The 8,825-nt window shown below is 39.5% G+C and overlaps 1 non-coding gene across 1 annotated transcript; it reads left to right on the top strand.

The window, feature by feature from the left end:
- Positions 1-1,583: 1,583 nt before the first annotated feature.
- Positions 1,584-1,690, top strand: LOC141624141 (small nucleolar RNA R71). The gene has a single exon (XR_012533951.1). It is a non-coding gene; the product is annotated as a small nucleolar RNA R71 (small nucleolar RNA).
- The last annotated feature ends 7,135 nt before the right edge of the window (positions 1,691-8,825 follow it).

Raw genomic sequence — 8,825 nt, 5'->3', positions numbered from 1 at the left:
ACCCGTGGTGTATAAGAAAGGTCTTCCTAGAATGATTGGAATGTTGGAGTCTTCTTCCATGTCAACAATGACAAAGTCCACCGGGATGAAAAATTTCCCGATTCGTACGGGAACATCTTCCCATATCCCTAATGGTATCTTCGTCAATTTATCGGCCATTTGGAGTGTAATATTGGTGCATTTAAGCTCTCCCATCCCCAACCTTTTACTCACCGAGTACGGCATAACACTCACACTAGCCTCTAGATCACATAAGGCTTTGTTGATCGTGGTGTCGCCAATGGTACACGGTATTGAGAAGCTTCCCGGATCTTTGAGTTTTGGAGGTGAGCTCCCTTGAAGTATTGCACTACTCACCTTAGTGAAGGCGATAGTCTCAAGCTTCCGGATCGACTTCTTATTTGTGAGGATGTCTTTCATGTATTTCACATAGGCCGGTACGTGATTGATTAATTCCGTGAAAGGAATTGAGACTTCCAAATTCTTCACAATTTCCATAAATTTTCCAAGTTGGTCATCAAATTTGGCCTTGGCTTGACGACTTGGAAAAGGAAGTCTAATCACAATGGGTTCCTTCTCCTTGACCTTGTCTTCATTTTTCTTTGAAATTTCTTCTTCCATTGGTTCTCCATCCTTGGAGTTTTGCACAATTTCTTCTTTGTCACTAGCTTTCACCACTTTATCCTCAACTTGCTTCTTCGGTGCTTCATACCTTGTACCACTTCTCAAGTGAATGGCACTAACCGTTTCATGTCTTGGGGGATTACTTTGAGGTGGTAATTGCCCCTTTTGTCTTTGTGAGCTTGAAGATGCTAGTTGAGTCAATTGGGTTTCCAACATTTTGGTGTGAGCAAGGATGTTGTTGATGGTGGTTTCCTTTGCTTGACTATCCTTTTGCATTTGAGTGAAAAACTCTTGTTGATTCTTTTGCATTTGAAGGAACGCTTTTTGAACATCAAAATTTTGGTCATTTTGTTGATTGTATGGAGATTGATTTTGGTAACCTTGGTTTTGGTTGTAAAAGGGTCTTTGATTTTGGTTTCTCATGGGAGGTGGGGTGTATGTTGTTTGAGGGTTTTGAACATTTTAGCTTTTGTATGAGAGATTTGGCGTTTTCATTGTAATAGTTGGAATAAGGGGTACCACTCTTGTATTCTTGAAAAGCATTCACTTGTTCATTTGTTCCCCTATATTCACTTTGGTCATGTCCCAAAGTTCCACAATTCTCACATATCCCACTTGGGATTGATGAAGATGCCGTCATGGCATTAACATGATGCTTTGGTGATTTTGAGGCTTCTTCAAGTCTAGCCATAGCTTTTTCAAACTTCAAATTGATGGTATCAATGTGAGCACTAAGTTGAGCACCCAATTGAGTAATGGAGTCCACTTCATGCTTTCCTCCTCTAGTAGCCTTGCGAGGTCTACTATATTGTGAGTTATGGACCACCATTTCCTCAATTTTGTTCCAAGTTTAATTGTCATCAACTTCGGTGAACATTCCATTTGATCCCATGTTGAGAATGTTCCTTGAATCTTCATATAGACCGTTCCAAAATTGTTGTACCAAGAACCACTCGCTAAGTCCATGGTGAGGACATGAGCGACAAATTCCTTTGAACCGCTCCCAAGCTTCATACAAAGATTCTTCATCCCTTTGCTTAAAACCCGTGATTTGAGCTCTTAGCATGTTAGTCTTTTCCGGTGGATAGAACTTTTTGTAGAAAGCTAGAGCCAACTTCTTCCAAGAATCAATTCCGAGAGTAGCCTTATCAAGGCCTTTCAACCATTGTTTCGCGGTGCCAATTAGAGAAAAAGGAAATAAGACCCATCGAATTTGGTCATGAGTTACACCGGTTTGAGAAATCGCATCACAATAGTCACAAAAGGTCTCCATATGAGAGTGAGGGTCTTCACTAGGCATCCCCCCAAATTGGCTTCTTTCGACTAATTGGATAAATGCGGATTTGGCAATAAAATTTCCGGTTAGATGTTGTGGTGTGGGAGTACCATTGGGTAGGTTCTCCTCGGTGGGTCCGGAATGTGATGAAAACTTAGGCATTGTGGGTTGATTTTGTGTTGGATTTTGTGTTGGGTTCTCCTCACCTTCTCTTGCAAAAGGGTTGATGAACTCAATAGTTGGTTGAATATCTACAACCTCACCAATACCTCTCAAATTTCTCCTAGCAAGTCTTCTATTGGTTGTCAAAGTTCTTTCAATTTCGTGATCAAAAGGTAACAAATCACCTTGTGACCTTCTAGACATGCAAAATATCAAACAACTCGAAACCAATTAGAACAAACCTTAAGGAGTTTTACTTCCCCAAGGCAAAGAAAGACACAACTAATAACAATATAAGAAAATCTAAATCAAGTTAACACCGTCCCCGGCAACGGCGCAATTTTTGGTCGGACTACTATGTCTTTCGGTTACTTGTCGTTAGGAGCACCTAGACCAAACACAATTTATAGCTTAACAAACAACTCTACAATTAGTAAAGAGGCAAGTAAAGGTCCGATCCCAAGGGACGGGAATTGAGATGAGATTTCTATTGTAACTAGCGGTGTCTTAGGGGTGTCACAATTGGGGTTGATGTAGAAGGTCACTAAACTAAATAGCAATGAAAGTAAACAAGCAAGATGAATTAAAAAGGGTTGTAAACAATTGATAAAAGGCACTAGGGTATCATGGGGTCATAGGGGATTCATGGGAATTGATCATACAAACATGAACTCAAATTATAAGCAAGCAATTATTGTTGTGATGGATCGAGTTGGTTTATATCTTACAATCCTAGGAAAGTTTGGATCCCGGAGCCGAATCGATTAGATTGTACAACACCTACAAGTCGACTTAATCTTCCCTACTCAACAACATGCATGGTCTAATGAGACTCGAGTTGGTTTATGTCTTACAAGTCTCATTGAAAAGATAGGTGATGGGTAAAAAATGCAAGGATTCATAGGCTCGCATTTCATCAAACATAACATGTGCATGAGTTGAGATCACAACAAGCAAGCAAATAAACCATGAAAGCATATTAATTTAAGCATGAATCATTCCCCATGTTGGTTTCCCCTAATTACCCATTAACCCTAGCTAAGGAACTACTCACTCATTATCATGTTGAACATGCTAGCAAGGTTGTCAATCATACCAACAAAGTGAAACATGATGAATAAATGAAAGTAATTAACAATAATTAAAAAGGGATTAAGAGAATTATACCTACTAATGATTCCAATAATAAAGCAAAGAATAAAAGAAGTACTTGATGCTTGATTAGAAGGTTGTCAATCTCCCAATAATAACCCAAATAATCTTCAATTACCCAAAATAAAGGATGAACAAAAGAGTGATTAATGAAATTAAACTTGTATTAAAACTTGATTAATTGTTGATTACAAGATTAAAGAGAGATTTGATTGATATTCACTACACTAAAGATTGCTAAGAAGAACATGCTCTTCTAATTAGACTAATGGAGTATTTATAGTGAGGATTAGGTGTGTGAATTAGGGTTAACTAAGGGCTTAAATGATGATTAAGTCCCTACTTAAGGAAACGCCGGTCTTTTTGGAAGGATGGGCATCTTTCTTTGAAGCTTGAAGAAACGAAATTGGTCTGCCTTGGAATCCGGGCGTCTTTAGCACGGGACGGGCGGATTCTGTGGTCTCTGCCCGGGCGTCTTGAGGTGAAGACGGGCGTCTTCTGGAGCTGCTGCTCGGGCGTCTTGGGGAGAAGACGCACGGATTGTGGTGGTGGAGGACGGGCGTCTTCTGGAGAAGACGCACGGATTGCTGTGCAGTCTTGTTTTCTTCTTCTTTTCTTCCTTTTTCTTCATAAAATCCTTGTGGATTTCCTCGGGGATGCAAGGATCTTTTCTCATCATTGCCCATCTACTATACTATGTACAAAGGTCTTCTAATCTTGTCTCTCCTTAATGCTTGGTCATTGAATTCAATCAATTTAGTCTCGTTTTGCCATGAAAATGCAAGGTTTTCACTCCTTTCCTACCAAGGGATCAAAACCTCAAAGAATATGCAAAACAAAGAACTAAAGACAATAAATGACCCAAATATGCACTAAAAATCATGGGAACAAGGCTAATTCGGGGACTAAATGTGTTGTAATTATGGTCACATCATTGCCGCATTTCATGATTATGAGATTTGGCAAATGGATGTCAAAACCGTCTTCTTGAATGGGATTCTAGAAGAAGAGGTGTACATGATACAACCTGAAGGTTTTATGGATACATCTAACACTAAGAAGGTGTGTAAGCTTAAGAAGTCCATTTATGGTCTTAAGCAAGCATCTAGGAGTTGGAATCATCGCTTTGATCATGTTATTAAACAATACAGTTTCACTAGAAGTGTGGAAGAACCGTGTTTATACATGATGTTTAGTGGGAGTAAGGTAGCATTCCTTGTCCTATATATGGATGACATGTTGCTCATTGGGAATGATGTTCCATCACTCACTTCCGTTAAGGAGTGGCTAGGGAAACACTTCCAAATGAAGGACTTGGGAGAGGCACAACGAATTTTATGTATCCGGATCTATAGGGATAGGTCCAAGAGGATACTAGCATTGAGTCAAGAAGCTTATATTGACAAAGTTCTTGACCGGTTCAATATGAAAGAATCCAAGAGAGGATTTCTGCCTATGGGCCAAGGGATTACTTTGAGCAAGTCACAGTCTCCCTCCACCCCTAAGGAAATTGAACACATCAAGACCGTCCCTTATGCTTCCGCTGTTGGGTCTATCATGTATGCTATGATTTGCACTCGTCCCGACGTTGCGTATGCCGTGAGCATGACAAGTAGGTATCAAGCCAAGCCTGGTGAGAGTCACTGGATAGCCGTAAAGAACATCCTTAAATACTTGAGAAGGACTAAGGATTCATTCTTAGTGTTTGGAGGAGAAACTGAGTTGTGTGTAAGAGGTTACACGGACGCAAGTTTCCAAACCGATCGGGATGACATGAAATCCCAATCCGGCTACGTGTTCATGCTAAATGGAGGAGTCATTTCTTTGGAAGAGCTTCAAGCAAAGTGTTACCGCGGATTCTACAACGAGGCCGAGTACCTTGCGGCGTCGAGGTCCGCGAAGGAAGCTGTTTGGATTAAGCAATTCATGGAGGGGCTAGGAGTAGTCCATTCCGCCAAAGATCCTATCACTCTATATTGTGATAACAGTGGAGCTATTTTTCAAGCCAAAGAGCCTAAGTCTAGTAACAAATCTAGACACATTGAAAGAAAATACCATGTAATTAGAGATTATGTAGAAAGGAAGGAAATTGACATTTGTAAGGTTGGGACAGATGATAATATTACTGATCCTTTAACCAAGCCTTTATCAAAGGCTAAGCATGATGGTCATGTCGTCGCTATGGGATTGAGACGAGTACCAGATTTTCTTTAGATTATGGATATGTAATAATTGGATAGTGTATCTTTTATTATATATATGATAATCACATTCATTGTTTTCGTATTCATTCTTTTATGAATCTTTTATTTAGTGTGACTAAATTTTAATACCTTGTTTATCTGAATGAGTTGTGGAGACAATGTTGAACACTATTCAAGTGAATAAGATGAACATTGTATTTTGTCCCTAGTCACTTAATGAGGTGACGTCTCGGAGTGACTAGATTGTAAGTCGATTGATGGTTGTTCAACACCATAAGGTCATAAGTGATGACTGGTCGATTACATAGGCAGAGTGTGTGACACTTTGCCGGACAGTGACCATTTAGAGAGTCCCTAAGTTCTATTATAGACGTCTGGTCGTGGCGGGGATCTCTAAGATGTTCTAATGAGTCGATTCTTTTGACTGGAGACTATTATCGAGCGGTGCGATTTTTGAGTGACTTTGGTTTTTGTCCTAGGTCGTGCCGTGAAAGGAGGCGAAAAGGGCATTTACTAGGTCATGGTGAGCTGTATTGTGCAATAGGATAGATAGGGCATAAAGGAATTTTCCACCCACGTTGGGTAACTATATTTCAAGACCACTCGAGGAGTTAATGACTACAAATGCGTGGCCACGCTCGAAAGTAATCTGTGAGAGATTTTTCCGGTCAGGTAGTCACACTCCCGATCGAGAAAACCACTCACGATGTGTTCATGTGCAAGTGCGACCTGAAAGACACCTTGCATTGAGTGGGAGATTAAAATGGACAAGAGAATTGGAAGCGCACACTTTGTGTCGGACAAGTGGGAGATTGTTGGAGTTAGTGTCCTCCACAATAGTGCGTTAACATAATAAATCTCATTAATGGAATATCATCAGATATTTAATTATTTGATCCTCGTCAGTTGATTAACGTAAATCGATAACGGTTGGCTGACTAGAGTTTGACGTTATTGTCGTGAGACGGCGGTGATCAACTGACCCCTTTCGGTCACACCTAAAGGAACGAACCCCAATTGATAACTAATTAATTGTATGAGATACAATTTGTTTAGTCCCTTGATCTATAGACTAAGAGGTTAGTCGATTATTTTTAGAGAGATTTCGAGTTGCGAACTCGAGGAGCGGCAGTTATTATTTAATTATGCGATAATTAAATAATAAATTTTGGGAAACGTGTTTTAGTTAATTAACTGTTAATTTACTAAAATTGTACTAATTGATTAATGTGATTAATATTAGTACGTAAATAATATGTGTAGTGGTACACGTATATTTACAGAGTGAATTGGACGAATTAATTATGTAAGTATTTAAACATGATTGTGGACGATGGGCCCACGGGGGCGCTTGGGAGAGAGAACAAGCGTTTGCATTTTGTGGAGTCGCCACCAATTTTTATGGGAAATTGGAACCGTTCGAATACTTCGTGTCATGTCAAGACACAAAGTAGTGACATGAACACCAAGAATCGTTACCCTTAGCATTCTATGTCTAGAATGACTCTCGTGGATGCCAATGAACACGGATGTTCACAGAGATTTGGAGTAAGGGGTGAGGGTACGTATTAGGAAGCTCTTTTGATCGAACACCTAATCCCGCCCGCCTCGATAGCGGCCTCTACTAATGATTAGGGACATCATCTATACTTGATATATCGTCGATTATATGCATGCAATGCAACATCCAATAAATTAATCCTAACATGTGAGAAATAGAAAAGTCGGTTAACACGTAATTTAGCATACAATTTAGGTCGAAGTAGGAATTAGCGTCCAATTACATGTGAAGACATACCAAATGATACAAGAAATACGATAGATGCAATAAATAAAATTACAATAAAGAAAACTACAATAATTACATAGGGTTTAGCGATTTATGTCGAAAATACTTTTAAAACGGATAATTTGAGAAAAAGAATGAAGGAAGGAATTAACGAACAGATCAGTAGGGTGATAATACGATTAATAGTCAATTATACGTAAGCTAATAAACTAGGTCAAGCAACAACGAGTTGAGAGATAACTCGGCCAGAACAAAAGCGCAGCAGCTGCGCCTTACGAGGAGGCGCGGCGATTCTTGCGTCTGTTCCCTGGCTCAGTTCTGGTTGTGAAGCCGGAATTGCAAACGGTTAATATTCGTTGGTTAATTTAAAGATTGATTATGATTTTTGACTCGGATGAAAGTGATTAACAGGTTATTTACATGTGATAATGGTCATAAAAGCAATAAAACATGGATGAGACGGATGCAAACGAATTAATTACATGGATGAATGATGGATTAGTGACATGGGTGAACAAAATAGGTTAAACATGACGAATTAATGACAAATTAATGATGAATAACATAATAGACAGATGAAAATATTTCAAAGGTCGAATTCCAGAAACTCAATATGAACGAATCGAATCTCTACAACCCGGATTGAGTTTAATGATGAAAACCCGCAAATATGAGATTATAAGGGATTTACGTCGGAGTTAATGACGAATTAAACGTGTTAATGATGAATAATATACATGTGAAATTATTGTGCTATTGTATCAAAGAATTAACAAGAAACAAACGAAACAAATAAAAGTTTGACGAATTACAGAGGACGAAGGAAGAAGAAAGGAAGCAGGAACTGCGGTAGCCTCACGAAGAGGCGCAGCAGGCACTGCGCTCCTTCGAAGAGGCGCAGCAGTTGCTGCGTCCTTTCTCGACAGTTTGTCTTCTGGAAATCCGTAAAAAAGGGGTTTTAAAGCACGGTTTTATAAATCGGTTTTATGAGGTGTTTTCGACATAAACCTTACATTAATGATACAAAAAGGGTAAATAACAATAATAAAAAGAAAGATTTACACCCTCAGACTTACATGTTTGACGAAACGAGATGAACTAAGTTTACGATTAGTGATGCTCGACTCGAATGTAGACGAAAGTGCCCTCGTAAGAGGAAAACGATTAGATTAATTAAGTTGATTGATGTGGAGTTGGTCAAGTTTGTCGGTCATGCAAACGAGGCTGGTACTCAGAAGGATCCGAGCTTACGTGGTCGAATGTTCAAGCACGTAGACGCCAAAAAGTAAGAACAAAGGTCTAGAATGCAAAGGGAGAAGAGAAGGGCGGACACTCGCGTGAGAAATATGAGGAGCGAAGGCTCCTATTTATACTAATCACCTGAAGGAATAGGGTTTTTGGAGAGACTTTGGAAGTGAATCTCGAAAAGATATGAAAAAGATACGAAAAATACGCAGAAAAGGACCTAGGAAGAGGCGCAGCAGTCACTGCATCTCTTGGAAGAGGCGCAGCACCTGCTGCGTCTATTCCCAAGTGGTTTCCTTCTGCGGAAGAAAGATTTCCGTGTTTAAATTATGGAATAACGGGATAATTTGGTTTTCCTTAATATTTTGCATGA

The sequence above is a fragment of the Silene latifolia genome, chromosome X (assembly GCF_048544455.1).
Source record: "Silene latifolia isolate original U9 population chromosome X, ASM4854445v1, whole genome shotgun sequence".
In the NCBI taxonomy this organism is placed as follows: domain Eukaryota; kingdom Viridiplantae; phylum Streptophyta; class Magnoliopsida; order Caryophyllales; family Caryophyllaceae; genus Silene; species Silene latifolia.
The sequence above is the reverse complement of the archived record's forward strand: the minus strand, read 5'-3'. Positions and strand labels throughout refer to the sequence as shown.